Raw genomic sequence first — 21459 nt, forward strand, 5'->3', positions numbered from 1 at the left:
TCCGCAGGCTGTGGCCTGCGGATTCTACCCCCAAAGGGGTAGAACTTAATATCTGACAGGCAGAGTACAGGGATGCCTTTTGGGGCCCGCCAGCAGTAGTCTCATGATATGATATGATAGGTTATTTATAACGCGCTTAATACTCAGAGGTTTCTAATCGCGGACCTGGGGATCGAACCTGTGTTTCTCTGCGTCGTCTTGTTTCCAAGGCGAGTATGTTGCCTCACAGAGAGCGTTTTTTCAGTTGCCCGGCCCATTCTTTGCTCCTTGTCTTGGACCAACTCTCTGAAGAGGTGTCACCTTTTGGACAGTGTGATGGTTTCTGAGCTGCTGCTTCACCCGTCCGGTGCTCAAGGGTTCCCTCCACTGCTTTAGTGAGCAACACCTCTAGTTCCCCCACTTGCAGTAGGGGTTATTTCTTGTCTTATTGCACCTAAGTATTCTCCCTTCTATTGGGGAAACATATGGGCAAGATTTGTTCCCCATTACCTGCATTTAGAAAGACCTTTTTATTTGGGATGGTGGCCTTGCTGCTCTCACTAGGCTCTGACTAACAGCCTGTAGCTAACTCCACTCTTGCTGCAACAGGGTTTTGGAATATGACTAGGAGCGTACATCAGCAGCCCTCTGATTATAGCCTGTTCCTCCACCCTGGCTTTTTCTATGTTGTGGATTCACTTGCATAATCTTGTCTAAACCTCAAATATCTTGTGCGGTCTTGTGCTTATGGGTAATAAGCAAAAATCCCTTGCATTGTTACAACACATCTCCCTTATTTCTTCATCCTGTCTTGTTTCCTTGGCTTGAAGATCCTGAGGCTCATTCTCCCCCTCTACGAACTTCCCGTTAAAAGAAGGGTGAGGTGAACACCTACTGTACACAGTGGATACACTCAAAACAAAAACCTGAAAATCCTAAAGCAAAACATGTTGGGATGGGATGAAATGAAATAAGTGATACCAGATCTGAAGGGCTTTTTGCCCTGAGTCTTAAGTCCATCCCCTATTGTAAAGATCCATTGTCTGGGTGTCAACCCAATGTCGATATTCATCAATTCACTCTGAGTCCCAGGGTCATTATAGTGCCACAGTACACTTTTTATTTGAAGTCTTTGCCTTGGTTTGGCGCTCCAAAGCAGTCAATGCCCTTGCCTTAATCTGTGTCTTTGTGTTGGCACTTCTTCACCTTTTGGATGATGAGATGGCCTCTGATCCGCTGTCTCGCCTCTTGTGCTCTCAGGGATTCACTCAATTGCTTTACTGGGCAATACATGGAATACCCCTCTTGCCCTAGGCTTCCTTCCTTGCCTTGTTGCAGATAGGTATTATCCTCTTCTATCAGGTGACATGTGTAATATTTACTCCCCCTGCTTGGGTCTTGCAATGCTTCTTAGTACATCAGATAGGTATTATCCCCTTCTATCAGGTTACATGGGTAATATGTGCTCCCACTGCCTGGGTCTTGCTATGCTTCATCAAACATCAGGGATTTCAGGAGGCAGGCTTTGGCCGAGGTCTGTGGGTCTCTTACTATAGCCCAATCCCACCAAACTAGATTTTCCTAAGCTTTGGTCCATTTGCATAGCCACCTCCCCTGTCACTCTCTGTCTCAAGTTGACCCTCTTGGATTGACCAACACAGGTTCTGCTTTCTGCTGCTTCTTCTGCTTGCCATTTTCTCACTATCTGCCCCTGTTGCCTTGGCCAACACAGGTTCTGCTCTACTGCTTCTCCCAGCTGCCTTTCTCTCACAATGTGGCCCTTTTGGCATGGCCAACATGCTTTCTGCTTTCTCCATCCGAGCTGACCTTATCTCACAAACAAGCCACCTTGCTTTGGCCAGCCCAAGTTCTGCATTGCTGCTTCTCTTGCCCATCTTTCTTTCACCATTTCGACTTGTACAACTCACGTTCTGTTTTGCTGCTTCTCCTGGTTGTGTTTGTCTCACTATCTGGTAATTTTAGCTCGGGCAGCAGAGTTTCTGAAGTTCTGAATCTCCTCCACTGGCTGCAACATACATCTCTGGCTGGTGACCTTGTCACAGCATGGACACATCCTCATAATAGTAAGGAACATTAGAAGGCATTAGTGTGTGAAATTACGGCCTCCTAGTCCACTGCAGGGGGCAAACGTTGAAAAGACGACTAAGACAATGATGAAGCTGTATGACAAATTAAGGGCACATGTCTGCTGTAAGCCCCAGTAGCATGCTTTAGAGCACTCTACTTATTCAGGACTAAATTGTTTTTAAAAATAATGTTTTCCGGAAGCCTCCGAGACCAATGCATCTCTGCTCATCTGAAGGATCTCTGGTGCTCCCATTATACCTAGCAGTTATAATAGGATTTGTGCAGACTGATTCCTTCTGCTTCATCTGTAGCCACCATTCAGTTAGTTCAAGAGTGTGCTACCAACCAGGAAGGGGAAACTGCCTTGCTCAAGACCTCCGCTACTGCCTCAACATATCATGTCCATGGGAATTAGGGTTCAACAAAGTGTGTGCCTTTACCGAGGGCTGCAGCGACATTACTAGGCAGTCCAGCCCACTGACCCTGTGTTTTTTAAGCCATTAGCACCTCTGCACCAACATCTGGGTTCTAAATGACACAATGATTAACTATTTATTGTATTCTGATGAACTGATCGTAATGGACCATTCGCCCATCAGGTTGCAGGGTCGGCTGTACGCCCTGGAGGCTTATACAAAAAGGAATAACTTAACGATTAGTGTTCCCAAATTCAAAATCCTTATTATACAAAAGGGCTCAGGAAAAGCAGGAGGACAATTCAAGTGGTCCATTGGTGGGAAACCCTTAGAGAGAGTGGACCACTTAGTATGTTTGGGTTTTTCAATCTTCCCAAAAGAAAACGGAGCCCGGCGGTTTGCTGTAAAGAAACAAAAGATCATTGCTCTGGCCGCACAGGCAGCGTTCCTAAACGAGAAATGTGGCCATTTCTCGATAATCCCTGTAAGAGCGTTCTACTGTAAAAAGGTGGTTCCTGAGGTGACGTATGTTGCCCAGACGACACTATTCTCTCTTCAAGGGCAATGGGGCAAGATTGAAGGGGTGTTCTGGCGCAGAAATTGAAAGTTACCAACTAGTGTTCCAGCCCCGGTTTTAAGGGACGAATTGGGTCTGGTATCTCTGGAAGCCTTGGTCAAATGGAAAAACCTAAACTTCCTACGGAAGATCTACCTGCTGGAAGAGGAATCAAGCTGGATGTTGAAGGGTGGGTTAGAGAACAGGTCCCGGCCTCCCTCTTAGAATGTCACCGAATGTGCCTTGAAAAATTAAGTGCCATTGACACCTTGGAGTACTTACTAACACATCCACTGAAAGTAAAAAGGGAGTCTGGGAGACTGACTGGATTGATACTATTGATTGCGTTAGGAAGTATAATTTATTCATGGGGATTCTGTTAGATCCTATAACACATTGCCATATTCACTGAGAAAATGTCCGGGGGAATACTGGTGCGGCCAGTGTTTGCGCTTGCGACTGAACCTGTTTCCTACTAATGAAATGGCTGCACGAGGCGGCGTATGGCGCAAACTAAGGTGTTGTAGATTTTGTAAAACGGAAAACATGATAGAAACCATACAACACTTGACGGTTAACTGCCCTGAATTGAGTGCTCTACGCCAGACTCATTTTGCCCATCTGTTGAAGGACTTCAAGGAGGTACACACAGGGTGGTTATGGCAAAACATTTTTATTTACAAATCTTTCAAATGGTCGTTGGCTGCTCTACGTTTCATAAAAGACGTGTTTGCAATACCTTTAGGAACGTTAAGTAAGGATTAAACATTCAGATGCTAACCCAGGGGTAGTTTAACATTAAGCTATAAATTAAGCCATCTTATTGAATTTGGTCATTTGGTTTTATTATGCATGTAATGTGTAGGTCAAGATGAATGTTGTCTAATGTGAAGGTTAAGTTGATGTTAAAATGCTGTATTTTACTCTTTTTTATTCTCTGATGTTTTGATGTGTGTATAATGTGGAAAGTTCTTTGTGAACTTTAACACATTAAATAAATACATTAAATAAATCCTGGCTCCTCTGTGGACGATAAGGTTATGAAATTGCAAGAAAACCTTTGTGCCCCAAGCTCAATGCATAAACAGTAGTTCTAAAGTGACAAAAACCTGACCGCCGTGTAAAAAAGAAAAAACATTAGAACCCCTTAATCTATTTTCATTGCTGAAGACACTGTTAAGGAGGAGTGTGAATGGGGCAAAAGGAGGAATGCAGAAACATTCCTGGTAGTTTTATTTTGGTTAAATGTAAAGGGAACATTAGGATTGGGCTGGTATTGAATGGCATGAAGAGTGAATTTAGCTTGGAAGTAACAGAGTCTGTTCATAGGGGACTCCCCCATAGGCCAGGTGTGGTGGCTGCAGGGGTTTCTGCGGTGGGTAGGAGAGCAGGGCAGGGAGGATCTCAAGACGGGTAGAAGTAGGGGTCTTTACTCCCTGAAGGATGGGATGGGGGTGGGGGGCATTCTGATCTGCACTGGCGTCTTGTTCCAGAGGAAGGGTGCCGTTCTTGGATTCCAGTTTGGCAATGGTGTGGCTTCAGGTTCTGTGTTGCTCACCAGAGTTTGTGGGTTTCTCAACCAGGCAGAGTGGTGGTTTGTTTCTGACTGCATTGTAGGTGATGCAGGCTGTCTTAAGCACGAGGCTTGCAGGAGGATGCGCCTGATGGAGCATTCTAATTGGCAGGGGCGGTTGCCCTGGATACGAATTCTTTTTTGCAATCCTCGGTCACTTATGGAAACCTGTGATTAAGGACTAGCGAATAGTTGAGAACAAAACATATTGTTAATTATTTTCTCTGGCAGAAAAAAGGCACAATCCAAACTCTTCTGACAGCCTAAAGACGCAACCACGTATGCTTGACAATGGTGTGTTGTGCTATAAGTAGAAGTGAATTTGGAGCACTACAATGAATCTTCAGCTACTATATATTATTAATAAGACAATTTACCCCGCCTATGAACTGTTTTCTTATTTATAAATCATATGTTTCCTAGTAGCGTTTGTTACTGAATGAATATTCTGTCTTTACTTTCATCTTTTGGTGTGTTTGTCATTGTTGCATTGTGTTCATTTGTATGCTGTTTTCATTGTTGAAAGGTCGATTCTAAGCCAAATGTATGCTGTATTTACCAACACACTTACCGTAGCACCCCTCTTAGTTTTTGTATGTGTATATTGGATTTTAAATATAGGTCATTTGTAGAGTGTCACATGCAGCTTTGATACTGCTTCTGGGTGCATCAATTATTTACAGATGTAAACATTTCATAAACAGCTCATCTCAAAGTGTCACATTAGAGAGCATTATCAGACAGAATTTAGGGAGGGCAGGTTACTAAACGATTCACGAATGGAAAATAAAATATATTGTGCTCCTCAATTAATTGTAAGTATAGAGATATCTTGATTCAACATTAATAAACTGCACTACGTGGTGTCAGATCTGTTGGCAGGTCTGAGGCCTCTGGGCGCGGGTAGCTTTGTAGCTATGGCTGCAGTCTGTAAAGGCTGGATACGCTGTTGAAGCTATCAGTAACAGTCTGGAAGGATAGCTCACGTGTTAAGCTATGGCTTCTGACATGGGGCTAGCTATTGTGATGATAACAATATGATATATGATATGGCATTTATAACGCTCTGTACACAAGTGTTTCTTGGCGCGACAAGAGAAGGAGGGGGAAACAAAAAGGAGGATAAAACAACGATCTTACATCAGATTGCGCAAGAGCAGGGAAAGGGGGAGGGGAGAAGTGCTGAGGGTAGGGGGAGGATGGAGAAGTGCGAGACAAAGGAGAAAAACACGAGTGCAGCCAAAGGGTGCCAAGTGCGGGTACTCAGAAGTGCAGACAGCTGGGTGGCAAATAAGTGCATAGGAAGGAACTATAGGGTTACAGATCCAGACCATAAGTGCAGGGGAGCCAAGAGGCAGTGCAGGATTGCAGCTGGAAAGGCAGGGACCAAGGCCCTACTTCAGAGGGTGACCTGTGCATGGAACAGTCCCTGTAAGATGTTCAAATAGTTGATAAATCCCCTGTATAAAACAAAACCAGAAAAAAAGGATTACATACAAACCCCTTTATGAATTGGACACTTCCACACAACTTTAGCAACTTTAAAACAATTCAGAAAGCATTAAAGAAAGTTTTATCTGGTTCGCACTGTGGCGAGGGCACCTCAGAAGAGACCATGGGGGACGAAGGGGAGAACTCTAGGTCCCAGGGTATGCTACAAGCCATTTGATGCAGCCCCAGGAGGTGGCATGTGAGATATCCCTCAGTGTCCCCTTTGTCATCCAAACACATTCACTGCAGTCCTCACTACAGGGAAATGTCCCTAGTGTAGCCCACCAGGAAATGAAATCGGGCTAAATAACCCCGAATTATCGAAACCAGAGGGGTGTAGTCTAATGGGAAGAGATCCTGAGAAAATCAGCCTGAGTAAAGATTTTCAGTCGTAGTGTGTGCAGAAAGCTGTCCACTTGCAGAGGGCAATTCTTAGTACAGCCCGTCTCAGCTGTGCAAGACCTGGAGTGGATCAAGGGATGGAGCCCAAATCAGGCATGGAGTATATGTGCACAGTGCAAATTCACTGTTTGTGGGAGCATGGGCAGTCGGGACATGCCTGGCTGCCATGATGACCAATCCACACTCAAAGATGGCAGAGAGTCTATTTGACCCTTGAGACACAGGTGTAGGGGTAACAGCCATATTCCATCACCAGGGAGCACGCTACTCCTAATATGCAAGAGGAACCAGGACATACACAAGGGAAGGAGGAACCATTTAGCCTACATCAATCACACACAGGACACCTGGCTGATGGAAAAACCAGCACACCATTCAGAACACTCTCTCATCGGAAAGAAAGTGCCCAAACCACAATTCCATTAAGTGCCATGAACAACTCGTTTGTTGGAATTGGGAGAGTGAGAGGAGCAGGGGAAGTAGAAGAATGGATCTGGTGCTAGTGAAGCCATACTGAGAGTTAAAGTGAACATGTGCAGGGGAGAATAGAGCAAGAGGCCTGATGGGGCTCTTCGGCCAAAAGCTGGAAAGAGCCAGAAAATAGTAAAGATGAGGAGCACGTAAACAGCCTGGTGGGGCCTGTGTCCAGAACCCAGGGCTGCTGCAGAGCCATTGGACCTTAAAAGAAGTCTGCAGTGTTGAGAGCCTGGGAAGAGCCTGCAGTGCTGGGCCCAGGCCCAGGAGGGTGACCCTTGGCTATGTGGATGTGACTAAATTCCTAACTTGCTTCTGGAGACCACCAGGGCAGAACCTCGGCGCACTGAGCATCCCCCAGAGCACGAAGATGTTGGGCCTAGAGCTGCTGTGGGGAAGATCTCCTGGTGACTTTGCCCTGGTTTCTGGTACATGTCAGGCGCAGACACCTTGCTTCCCTGAGTGCCAGCCATTCATGGGGGTCTGCACCATCAATTCTATATATATCAGTCCGCTAGTGCAGTTTTATATTAAAAGCCCTGCACCTGCCCAATCCCCTGGGAAGACCCTGCAGGGTAATAAGGAACCCTCTCCCCAGCCGAGAGAGCCTGCAGCCCCTTTAAAAGCCCCAGCTCCAGTGAAGAAAAAAAATCCTTTCCCCTTAAAATTACAACATTTTCCTTCACCAGATACTGATCTAGTACACGGTAACATTCTTAAAACTTTGTTCAAGCTACTTTCAGAACTTCAGGTAGTTAGTCCACTTAAAAGGGACATTCAATGAATCTTGCAGTCCTGGATGCAACATTTCAGTCCAGCGGCTGTCCAAATAGGGATTGTAGCACTGAGGAAACCAAATTAGTAAAGGTTGGTCTCTGGGCAGAGACATACTCTGCTGAGAATGCAGTCTTACAAGTTCCACCGTGAACTAAAGAGTGTGGAAAACCAGAATCCCAGCTCAGTGCATGCAGCCTCGCTGAGGGTCAGATGTCTAAGATTGTATATTGGTTAGATATTTCTCGAGGTCCTGAAGGAGTTTTTCTCACCCTTATCTGACCCTAGTGTTGCAGGGATTTAGTTGGGGGAAACCAAGCCAGGGATAACCACCCCAAGGATACTTGATGTCATCCCTGTACCCAAAGTGTATCGAGTACTGCCAAATAGGCAATCCCTTTTTTATCTTTGATCCTTTTGGTCCAGAGCACCCATTATCCTGCTAACCTCAACTACACATACTTGTGTGAGTGGGCTGCTCCTCCCTCCTCATAACACGACACAATTAAAAAATCTTAAAGACAGAGCAAAATAACCTGACTTCAAATTAATTTCCCCTTACCCCAATTTCACAGCGTGCAGTTTGACAGGCATGCAGGGACTTTTCTGCCAATAACCAAACAAGGGCCATCGATTAGCAGTGTTTTACAAAATGTCCTAAACAGTCGCCTTGATTGAATGAGGTTCAATGTAAACCTAAGATTTTTTGCTTGAAATATTTGTAAAGTCGAAACACAGCTCTTTTATCCAGGGTCAATCAAGTATCCATGGCTGAATGATTGTTAGTCAAAGATCCTCCTTATGTAAACCAAGGGAAGCATTCAGACTGAGAAACCTCGCTGGGAGCTAGGATCCGGACACTGGTGGGAAGGCAACACTGGCAGTGACGTAAAGGCAGATTGATAGAGAAATAGCTTAGTCTAGCCCAGGGAGGGTTTGCCCTGGACCGAAGGCTGGCCATTGCCATCAGGCCAGGTAGGGACCACTTTCTTACCTCCTCTCCTAGACCAGCTGAAACTGAAGGCTTGTGTTAGGCAACCTGCAACATAATATTGTATTACCACAGTAGCAGGAGTGGGCTATGTCTTGAGTTCCCAATAAGAGCAATTAATAACAACTCAGCACGCAGATGGCATTTTCTTTCCCTGAAGGGGTCATCTATCCTCAACCCAGCCCATAATACCTAATATCTGCACAACATTAATCACACAGCGACATTTTATGAGAGTAACCAAGTACACACTTTGTGGCATAACTCTGCCTTAACCACAAACTCAGTGCAGCTTACTAAGTGAGACTCAGAAACATAGACATGAATCCTTCTGTAACAAATGCAGGATGCATTGCTGTGAATTTAATTACATAAATTAAGGATCTGCTACTGGTGCCATGCTCAACCTTCTTGCCCCCGCCTAACCACACTAAAAAGAGTGCACCTTGGGTTAGCACCCTGAGCAGGACCCACTGCAGACTACTTAGTTGAACCGTTAATGGGCTTCTGCAGCCCCAAAGTCAGCAAACACCAGCTGTCTATGGACCCAATGGGATCCACAACCTAAAATACAGGAGATATCATAAGGCCTTTAACGTTCAACAATGAACATTGATGTGCCCTGTAAGCACAGGGATCCCCACCCTTTTAGTTCTTCTTGTCTGTGGCATCAGTGGTTCTATAAGTGCTGCTCTAATGCAGGGGGCTGCCATGGGTTTCAACCCTCATTTCAATAGTGCCTGATGTGCTGCACAGATACAAGCCATCTCTCCTGTACTTGTATGTCCTTTGTGTCAGTGAAACAATCGCAGAGGCAGACATCTCCTGGGAATGGATCGGCCTCCTCTCCAAGGGATGAACCAAGTGGTCCACCACAACCTGCATAGCAGAGTCCTGGGCGCCTCAGTGATCCTGAGCTGCTTAATGCACTCTAAATGGTGGTGGGTTGGCTTGCGCCAGGTCTTTGAATGAGCTGCTCCACTTCAATGGCAGCCCGGGCTGGTAATTCTGAGTTCCCTTCACCATTGGTCCCCCCACGGCAGCCCAGATGTGGCATTATGCTTGTCTGCTTCAAAGAAGAGTGGATTGCACTGTGGCTTCCTGTTGGGCCTCCGTCCTTCTCACAGCTGAACACGACGCTGTGGGCGTGATGCAGGCTGCTCCACACTATGCTGTCCCAGATCTCCACTGCCGTTCCCTTGTGCTGGCCCCGAACCCTTGCTTACCGGGAGGGACGATGCTCTTGATTCTCCACCCACATCCTGGCCAATCCATTTTTGTGCTATGCCGCTCATACAACCTCAAGATTCTCAATCCGCCAATCTGCTTGCCACACTCTGCATGCATTGGCCCAGCTGCTCCTCTGCGCCCTGGGTTGGGGACATTTGCGTTCATGCCCCCCCTCCCGGGACTAACAGTGAACAGCCATTTTGTCCGTCCCTGTGTTCTCATCTCTACAACAATGAGTCAGTCCACCTTTTTCGCACCTTGAAACACTTGTGTATAGGCGCGTTATAAATGCCATATCATATCATATCATAGACCTAATGGGTGACCCCAGTCCATTGTCAGGCTTTAATATTCTAAGTGGCTTCAAAAAAGAGGAGCCCTAATGGTGCACTCCACTTCACAAGAAGGAATACAAATGATCAAATAGCCACATGTTCACTCCCACAATATATTAATAGAATTTATCAACCATGCTGGAAGATTGTCTCACACCTACTCCCCAGGGATCTCCTGTTCAGGTGGCCAGGGAAGGGTCATTGCTTTTGGGGGCTGGCCCTGGGGGTGGACAAGCAAAGGAGGATCACCAGGGTGGAGGGACCTTGGGGATTGGAGAGAGGGTACCTGAATGAGAGACATGGTATCCCCTTTCACTAACACTGACCTCCCCCCCCTCCCTCAGTCTTCATGGGATGTTATCAGTCTTATCCCATTCTTCTGCGTAGTTTCCCACCAAGTACTGAGACGAGGAAGAGGCCGCTAAGAGTAATGCACACTTTGTACTGCAAACACCACTCTAAAAGTGGGACGAAGAAGAGGGGCATGTAGGCATCCAGTAATGAAGATCAGGCATGCCACACTAACAGGCTGATACAAGGTCAGGCCAATGAGTTTATCTCATTTCAGTGGCATCCTGTTGAGAATGGAAAAGAGTATAAGAGGTGGGGCCCAAAAGCATACAGGCAGCAGCAGATGGGAGAGAGAGGAGAGAGCCCGCCTGTGCTGGAGAATCAGGAAGCCAAGCTACCCGGCAACAATCCCAGGAGACCTACCAGAGGAGCTGGCCAGGACCGGGAACACTTATGGGAACACGGGCAGCAGGGAGAGTCGCAGCAGAGCACAGAAGCGGGTGTGTTTGGAGCGACGTGCCCGGTGAACAGATGGTTTGGTTTCCCATTCGGAAGAGCCACCGTGAGGATTTGTGAAGAGCCAGTAAGTGTCTGGAGACACTGGGGAGACCAGAGCGCTCCGAAGGGACTGAAAATAAGTAACGGTCCATGAACACAAGTGAACGCTGCATTTATTGAATGTCGAACTGAAAGAAAGTCAATATTTGAGTCAGCACAAGTAAATGCCACATCTATTGACTACCAAACTGAAAGAAATGTGCTATTTGAGTGAGCACAAGTCAAGACTGCATATATTTAATACCGAATTGAGAGAAAGGCGCTATTTAAATGAGTACAAGGTAATGCTGCATATATTGAATATTGAACTGTAAGAAAGCTGCTATTTGACTAAACTATGATATGCAGAATGGTGAATGAACACTTTAAGTTAAATAGAAATATCAAGTGGCCCACTGCAAGTAAAAAGCAACATGAGCAGAATTAAAGACATGTGATGACAGAAGAGCCTATAAGGCGTCCAGCAGCTTTGGGGAGATTTATGGTTGTGCGACCTGTGATGGGTGGACCGTGCACCCAGACCAAAAAGTCTCTTAATGGCAAAGTTACCAACACCAAAAATCAAGCGAAAGACAAAGTGTAGGGTTACTGGTTGCGTGACCTGTAATGGGTGGACCGTGTTGTCTGATAACTGCGCCTAGACAGGGAAATCCTGAACGGTGAACAAGCTGTAAAGAAGTGTGAAACAATTGGTGAAGTGAATCTGAAGGTGGGTCAAGTGGATCTGGTATTTATTTTATCTTTGATATATGATAGGATTTTGTATTTATAACACAAGTGTTTCTAGGAGCCACAAAACAAAGAAGAGGAGGCAGAGGGTAGACCAGAAAAAATGATCTTACTAGGCCTTGTGACATTCAGATCCTGCAAGTGGCACGAGAAGTGCAGGGGAGAGGGTGTGGGGGGATGTGCAGGGAAGGGGTGCAATGGGAAGTGCAGTCAGGGCAGCAGGGCTCTGAGTAAGTGCTAGGATGGCAGAGAACTACACAGGTGCAGTCCCAGACCGGAAGTACTGGGTAGGCCAGAAGGCCATGCAGGGTGACTGGTCAAGGGGGTGCGTGGTACCCTGTGTAACTCTGAGGGCAACCACACCACCAGTCAGGAGGAGCAGACAGGTAGATCAGCAGGGGAGAGGGAGAAGCGTAAGTGATAAGTTAAAGTCTTGGGGAAGGGAGTACCAGGACCTCCATTTTGTGTAAACTGTGATACATCTGAACGTGGGGAAGGGAATCCCAAGACCACCTCTTTATGTGAACTGTGATAAATTTGAACTTGGAGAAGGTAATTTCAAAACTTGATCACACACTATTGAAGTGAATCTCTATTGTATTGAACTTGAAATAGGGAATTAAAGAAGAACCTTTACTTTTGAACACTTCTGTTTTTCTGAGCAGATTCCCCGCACCATGTTTGGTTATAGTTTTGAGGACAAGCATAGGTTTTGACACAGACAGACTCTTATTAGGACTTGTAGTCACAGACTTTCCTTAGTTTATTTAGGTCAGGAAAATCCCACCATAGCATAGGGCACGTTAGGCCTTACCCATCCTGATTATTAATAAGATTTTCTTGAAAACTGTACATATGTTGTCTGTGTCATCTATCTTAATACCATGCCTGTCCCACGATAGACACTGCTGTCAGGGCTGAGGCATCAGCATAAGGTCTACGCGACTGCGGTTGGCGGCTGGCAATGCCACATTGGGAGTGATTCAAAAACCCAAAGCACTCTCGTGCCTTGTAGGTGGCAAGGCCTTTTATGGGTCCCACTGCAAAAAGTACAATGGAAATCGGCTTCAAACTCCTGCTCCTGTGTAAACACTCCTTGAACTGGGAGAAGGTTACAGCTCAGTGCTTCCTCTGCTTACCCAGTTAGATCGGTTTTGGCCAACACTGCAAGGGTACCAAGCGGGGGTGGGTAACCAGTGCCCCATGGCTGTCAGGTGGGGGGAGAGGGACGAGCACGAGCCCAACTCAAAAGGGTAGTGCACCCCTTCTCCCTGTCTCCCCTCAACACGACGACATACAGTCACCAACACTCTGGAAAGAAGAATGAAGGGCAAGGTGTTAAGCAACACCTTGCCCTTCCTCCCAAAGAGGTGCTAAGCAGCTAGGAGGGACAGGAAGAATGCAGGCAGGGCAAACTGACAGAAAGCACCCTGGGGTGCTGATGCTGTCGGCGCAAGCTGGCTGGCAGCAGAGTGCCACAGACAGGCACAACAAAGACCCAGGGCCAGCCCCAGGGTCCAATATAAGGGGCTGAGTTTCAGCACAGAAACAGAATCAGTTTGGGACCGTGCACGGGGACCCAGACAAAAGAGTTCACTGTGTACGCGGAGTTGCTCTCTTCTTACGAACATTTCTCCATTGCTCTGTTCAAAAAGCTGCCCCAAGACTGGAGTTTTAACTTACTCCGTCAACACAAGGCTGCTTTCACTCTCGTTTCCCCGGCTCGAAGCGCCATCCTCCGTGGTGCGCAGGACAACGGTTGCCACAGAATTTCTCAGAAAGAACACCCAAGCCTGTTGGGGGCAAAGCAGTGCCCTGCACCGCACCCAAGCGTCACTGTGAACGCAGCACTTAGAAGCCAAGGGAAGGAAAACATAGCGGTCAAGGGGACACAGGCACAAGAAACCGCTTAGGACGGCACCTAGAGCCATCGGCAAACAATGCGCTAAGGGTGCACATGTGGAAAAAGAAGAAAAGATCCACTAACCTGTGCCTAAGGAAGTGGGCGAAGGGATCACGCTCTGCGATATACCAACGCTCTCAAAATCCTGTGTCGAGCCGAAGCATAAACAAGGGCGGAGCCTGCGGTCAAGCAATTGAAAGCAAAAGACTGTGTGTTTCAGATTTCCCCGGCGGGGGTTGCCAGGCAACCAGCAAGCGAGAAGCGATTTCTGTTTTCACGGCAGTTGGAAGCAGGACGACAGGGAACAATAAATTTGCTCGAACAACACAATCAAGGGCGTATTTTCAGCAGTTCTGAAGCATCGCACAAACATTTGTTTACCAAAGTCCGATTTACCATAATTTTTCTCATAAAAGGACGCGGCAAGCAAAGGAAACTGCAGCCACAGGTTTGAAGCAGGACAACGCGGACCAAGGGGTTGGTTTCTCACAATTCAGAGACTGTACTAGTGGCTCAAACAGAGAAACAATGCAGCAAACAGAACGATAAGCTTGCAGCCACAAAAAATAGTAACCTGAGTATGGGGTATGTTAGGGAGAATTCTCTCTTTAGGCTGAATTTCCTAACCTAGTGAGTCCCCCAGCAGCTTTGCTGGATTTCTGGAGTTTTTTTTTTCCTCCTGCCAAGAGTGAGACTCTTTTTCTCCCACTCTTGGACATGATTTATGGTATTCCTTTGACTGGTAATGTGTTTTATGGGCTATGGGGTCCTTTACTCCATAGGGTCTCATGCGTTTTTCCTATGTGTGTTACACAGCACCCACCGTGCAGTAACACAGGGGTGTCATAATGACACCCCACCATAGACTCCATACCCTGGGACTGACTACTTTCTCCCAGGGCATGTTAAGTCACCATTGGCTTTACTAGTCCCAAATTATTAACAGAAACCAGTACAAACCATCATATTGTGGACGTACTGGTCGGGGCAATTTGATTGCACCGGGGTCTGATAGTCGAGGGGGCACGTCTCCGTCCCCCCTGATCGAGTTTTGGCTGGTGGCAGTGGAAACTACTTTTTATATTCGACCGCAAATATTTTCCTATGGAATTTTCCCATTGTTCGAGGCTACCAGCTTTCATTATTTAATTCTCATAGCCTCGAGCATACCGCCGGTTTATTTAATTAATATTAATTCTCTGGTTGGTATTTTTTGCCAAGACTCGATTCTAAAATGGCGTTTGTGTTCTCTTCTGTGACTCCAACCCAAGTCAAGCCCTTTGTTCCACTTTTTGGCGGGCTTCTCCACAGAAGCCTCCAAAAGTGGTGCCACTCTGTCTGGGTACCACATGGGGTGTGGGAGGGGGTTTAGGCACCCTGGACTGAGTTACCGTGGTAACTCAAGTCACACTCTTGTGTGATTGGCCCAAGTGGTGAGCCGGCCGGCTCACCACTTAGCATGTTTGAGTGACAGCTAGGCTGAGTGAATGGGGGTTTTCTGCATAAAAGCAGGGCTTTGGGGACTGGAACTTCAGAAGTCGCCAAGGGACCTGAGAATCTGACGAGGGAGAAGCTGAGCCGACCTACCACGACGACACCACCGGTGGAGCCCTGCGGAACCGACTCACCACTTCCCGACGACAGAGAAGATCTCCCGGCTGGAGAGGCTTCTTCCCCTGACTGGTGGGCACAACCAGTTTACCTTTCTTTCTTCGCACCCCAGCCCAGTTTCTGGTCGAACTGCCCGTGCCAAGCACCCCGGCGGCCGGATAGCCACTCAGCACTGAACCGCGAATCAACGGACCGCTCCTTGTACCTGAGAAACTCTGCGGCTGGTTTCTTCCCTGGCAGTGCAACGGCCCCCTGTCTTCCTCCACGACGAGATCCTCTCTTCCCCCGGACGAAGCACTGACTTGCTCCCGCTGCCCTGAACAACTGCCCCCGCTGGAGCGTTCGCACCACTTTAAGGTACCGTGTCCGCCAGGCCTCCCTTTCTAAAGATTGCAACAAGGTAATAATAACTCCTTAACCTTCTGGACTGGGCTGGCCGCCTTGACCCTCTAACTAGTCCTTTTTCTTTGATCCAACTTCTTTTTGAACCATTACAAGACTTTTGTGCACTGCAACCATGTGACATTGGACACATTTCGTTTGGATCCTCTTAAAGCGGATCCGGCCTACTAACTCTGAATTCACGGTTTTACTTTGCCTTCCTCTCTTGCTATGTTCTTGTAAAAGTCTTGGGATCTGTTTCAATTTGTTCTCTGCTTTTCTCTCCCTTTTTAAAAATGAACTATTAGAGTGCCATCTACGTTAAGCGCTCACCGAAAATAAGTGGGGCTTTACTTAAGACTTGTCTAATATTCTTTTAAGGGAGTGTATATCTTTTAGTGACCGTGTTTTTGAATTGCTTACTATTAGTGCCTATGTGTTTTTCTAGATGTGGTTTTAAATAAATAATTATATCTCTTTTACACCAAGTCCTGGTCAGTGTTTACTTGTTCTATTGTGTGCTCTTGACCTTTTGTGAATACTCTGTATACTGCCTAACTCTTCAAAGAGGAAGTCTGACTGCTCAGCCACAGCTACCAAGTGAATCTGTGTGGTACAGACTGCTACCAAGTGGGTTTACTGCCAAACACCTGTAGTCCTAAATCTTTTGCAGTGGTCCCAAAGGGAACTGCACAGGCTTCTGCCTAACAGGGTACAACCCAGAAGAACAATGCCACCCAAGAAAATACTGCAAAAAGCAAAGTCACAACTGCTGCGACTAGCAGAGGAGACAGCAGAGCATCATGGATGGCCATGGGTCAGAAAGAACCTCTATGGAAAATCAGAGGAGGAAGAAGCTGACACAATATAGGAGGAGGACACACCCCCAGCTGCAAGGAAATCCAAGACACAAGAAGAGGGCGGCAAAAAAGGTAAAAAGGCAGCAAAATTGTCTTTACTTTTTGATAACTTTGCAGATAAATATTTAACACAACAGAATGAGAATATGAGGAAAATTGAACAAATGATGATGGAAATCGGGGATAAACAGCAGGCACCCAAAGAGCCAACAGTGGCCATTGAAAATAAGGTTACTCAAGAGCCCATAGTGATTATTGAAAGCATGGTACCCTTAGAGCCAGAGGGGATTTTAGAAACAGGAGTAGGAGCAGGAGGGCCGCTTAAAGCATGGACTGCACCCACCACAGCAGCAACAGGGCCAGCAGCACTGGGTAAAGAAGAGCCGGCAGGACTCACAGCAGCTACCATACCAACAGAGGGAGCAATGATTACCAGTGCACAACTAGATGAAAATTTGAAGGCTTTAGAAACAGAAATATTAAATAGATACAAAAGATCCCTAGCATGGAACATCGACCAAACAGTAAAAGAGGCAATATGGAAAAAGGATTACATAGAAGCGTTTTCACTTATTGAAGCACAACGTAAAGGTTTGGACGCATTCAGAGACCCCAAACAAATAGAGGAAAAAGCGGTAGCCAGAAATGCGCATGTTGAGCGCAATTGGGACAACTGGTTAAAGGGTTTTTACCATTTTAGCAACTGTTTTCTTAGAAAAAAAACAGGAGATGGGTTCAAAATCCTAGCTTCCATAGACAAAATCTGGGAGGTCAAAATTGCATATGGAGGACATGGTTGGATAGCATACGATGTAAGGTTCAGGAGAAACATGTCAGAAAGAACAACCATCGAATGGGATGAAGTTCAAAATGATCTCTATCTGATGCACAGGAAGCCCCCATCAGAGGAAGAGATAGCCCAGGCCTCCAACAAAACAAATAAGAACACCCAACGGGGTAACAGGGTACCGGAAACTGAAAAACACAGGAAGGGGGAACAACCCTTTTGTAAAAACCAGCCATGGGGGGCTGGGTCCAATACCTGCAGCCAGTCTAAAACACAAAGCACCAACAAAAATATACCCACCTGCTGGAATTATGGAAAAAACAATGTGCATGGGGCAAAGAGTGCAGGTACAAACACAATTGTTCAAACTGTGGGGGGGATCGCCCAAACAGCAACTGTACCCGGCTGCAAATTAAAAGTACTGAAAAGAGGATCAATAATACAGCGCTTAAAATAAAGCTAACACCAGGCAGGACCCCCATTAACACTGAAGGTTTCCGAGCAGCGCTGTCTGCCTACCCGGACAAAAACATGAGCGCAGCAATAGAAGAAGGTTTCAAGGAAGGTTTCCTCATTCCATTCCAAGGAGAGGGATCCCAAAAAATCCCAAAAAACGGAATCTCAGCAAGAGACAACCCAGAAATAATGAGGGCAAAAATAAAAAAAGAGCTAGAACTGGGCAGAATAGGGGGACCATGGGACAAAAGGCAGTTAAAAAATGTTATAGTATCCCCTTTAGGTTTCGTTCCAAAAAAGGAACCGGGAAAAATTAGGTTGATGCACCATTTATAATACCAGAGGGGCCGGTCACTTAACGACAGAATCCCTGAAACAGAATCAGCCGTGACCTACACACATTTCCAAGAAGCTCAGAGAATAATACAGAACTGCGGCAAGAAGGCCCTGATGGCAAAACTAGACATAGAGTCAGTATTCAGACTTCTACCAGTCCATCCAAACTCACAACAATGACTAGGTTTTTCGTTTGACAACACATTTTATGGTGACAGATGCCTGCCCATTGGTTGTGGAGTATCATGCGTGCTATTTGAGGGTGTCTGGTCAAATGTTCGAATCAAAAGGATCGAATGACCTTTTGATCGACAGTAAAAGCACAGAAAAAAAGGATCAATTTAGGGACATTGGATACATGAATGGATACGTCGGTGCTGCCAAGGGATTCGAATGTGCCAAGGGAAGGCTGTCTCTATGCCTAATGTGAGCACTTAATTCATGAGTTATACATCCATGACTATATAATCCACAAGATATCAAGGAACCCCCAGCCAATCTCTAAAGTGATCTCCAAATGTTCCAAGATGTGACCAATGTTACTGGCCTACTGTGCTTAAAAATGCACCACTTACAATTGCATTTCCCAGAAGATCCCTCGGAGAAAGAGCACCCAAATCCATCAGAAACATGTTCTTATTCATCCTAAACACTTTAGATCAATTGCACAGGCCCCACGTGCTTTAGAAACACTATTAATATTTCCCAAGGATGCTTGGAGGTAACCCCAAAGCCCGACCAAAGTGATTGTATATCTGTAGTGCTGTAGACCTCTATAAAGCGCCCCGTTATACATCTGTATTGTTGTATACCTCTGTAAAGCGATCTGTTGCTTCTCGAAGCTAGCTCCGCGCTCAATAAATACCATATTAATAATAATAATGTAATTACATCACTTAGAAGTGGGAGGAATCTCTCATGAAGCTCTACTTTAAATAAAACATGAATGATTCTTTTGGTCATTTGAAATGATTTACAGTAACATAATTTGATTTCAATCTGACACTATGCTCATTATTTTGATTGTGCAAAATTTGGAATGCATTTGCCTTAATTGCTCGTTAGCCACTTGCCAAAGAGACACAGCATCATACGATGAGAGTTTTCCACCAGGACACTGCAATGCAAGAAGCATGTACCATTTCTTACCAATATCATGCATGACTGTAACAAACCAATCTCAGTCGTACACAAATGTGAAATATGCAACTATTTTAATTGCACGCTTGCTCAACATGCAGTTACCAGCTGTACAAAGGCATCGAACGTGGGGATTTTCAACAGAACACAAACTTGGGCATCTGGCTCAATTATTTTGCCCATTAATGCATTTCCCGGCTGGACAAACAATCCGAAGATGAACATTCCTTCACCAAAAAAATGCAATTAGTGTGGAAAATGTGCATGGTTGGCAACAAAGGCGCATCTTGCATGTACCAAAAAAGTGTATTGAAACTTTGTGGACAGTTAGACTTGCAAGTGATTAATTTCCGTCCTATGCATTTGCCAAGCTTCCACAACTAGCCCCTTTACAACCTACCTGATTGCAGCCGGGCAAGATTAGTCGACTGCAATGGTTTCTGCACAGATTGTGTACCTGATCCAGGCAGCGGCGCCCCTCCTCCTAGTGCTGGGGCTCCAGGAAGCACAGTAACTGTACAGTGTTGCAGGGAGTCCCAATAAGTGCAGGTTTATTAGTGAGTCCTTTTTACTTCTGATTACAGGCTGCCTAATTATTGGTCCTCAGGTTCTCCTCATTCACTTGGGCCTGTCTAATCTGAGCCTTGGGATATTTATTTCAGCAGCAATTTCCCTTCTTTGCTGAGCCCATCTGACCCTCTCCCCCATTCAGCCCACTTACTGCATCTGCAACTAATAGGGTATTCCGCCAAAATAATGAAAAAAACGGAATGCGCAATTACTGCACATTCGGCTTGTTAAAAAAAGCGAGGCCCATAATGCTGAACATGTGTAGTGGGGGTTGTGGGTTGTCCCCTGATCCCCTTGTTCTGCGTTTTGCACTTCGTGGCTTGCAGGTATGTCCCCCGCTTCCATGCAATTGGAAGCAGTAGACAAAAATGAAAAAGAAAGGAAAAAGGGACCCTGCGGTGTCAGCTGCGACCCACGTTAGTGGGAGGGAACTGACGCTGTAGGGGTATAGGAGTGTTGGCAGCACATTGCTGTGTGTGTCGCCTAGAAAGGTAAGTAAGGGGGCGGTAGGGTGATGCAGGATTGCAGACAGTGATCATCGTGATCACTGCGCATTGGGATTTTGCGATTCAATCTTTTTGGATTCGCAATGTCCCGATGCGCAGTGATCATGTAGATTCCCTAATAGTATGGCTTGTCTATCTGCCAGAGCAGGCTCATTGACTAGCCTTACCTCCTGACTCAGGGTACACTGCCATTGATGAGTCATCCTGGCAGTACCTCCTTCTTCTTGGTCTCCAAACCATGGCTCAGAACATCTGGCAAGCAACATTCTTTAGTTCTGCGAGGCAACATGTTGATTGCGAGCTGCATGTTGGGAACAGTCTTAAGATGTGTGCATTTGGTTTGTCTAATTAATTCACTGGCGACAAGAGTCCTTCAATTTCTGAAGGTGCAAGAGAACCTTTTGCCTCTTGTTTGGACTAATCAACCATCTCCCATGCATATAATGACGGGCCCATGATATTTGAAGCAGCATTAATTCACTTTACCTCACCTCCCTGACTGCAAGTACCTCTCCCACCCTTCCATGATATTATCTTTAAACATTGTAAGTACATGATAACCATGGTTTTCCCAATGCAGTGTGTCCAAAGGGAAGGGAAGGAAAGGAAAACGCAAAAACAAGATTGAGAGAGATATTCAAGATCAATGTGCTATGTCTTAGAGGCCAGTGATTAAGTCCAACTACATACGTGAACATTGGCACACAGGTGTTGAAACCCAGTCAGTCCTTGTGACACAAATCCTTTAGGTTTTAACCAAGCAACAGAAATAGAATGCAATTTAGGGTATACAATTAAAACATTTTTTTTTAGATTTCTGAAAAACCACATAAGTGGTATGGAGATATGGAACCAAGCACAGCTTCCAACATATTGTGCCCTGCCTTAGTAGGTCAGAACAACGCTCTGAGAGGCTGGGCGAGATGTCTCTCTAGTTGTGCTTTCTTCATATACTGGCTTTGGCGGATATGTTATTGTTCTGCAATTTTGTAGAACAAAATGTGTTTATGTGCTTAGAAAAT

The sequence above is a fragment of the Ambystoma mexicanum genome, chromosome 9, assembly GCF_040938575.1.
Source record: "Ambystoma mexicanum isolate Mex_15411 chromosome 9, UKY_AmexF1_1, whole genome shotgun sequence".
Taxonomy (NCBI): domain Eukaryota; kingdom Metazoa; phylum Chordata; class Amphibia; order Caudata; family Ambystomatidae; genus Ambystoma; species Ambystoma mexicanum.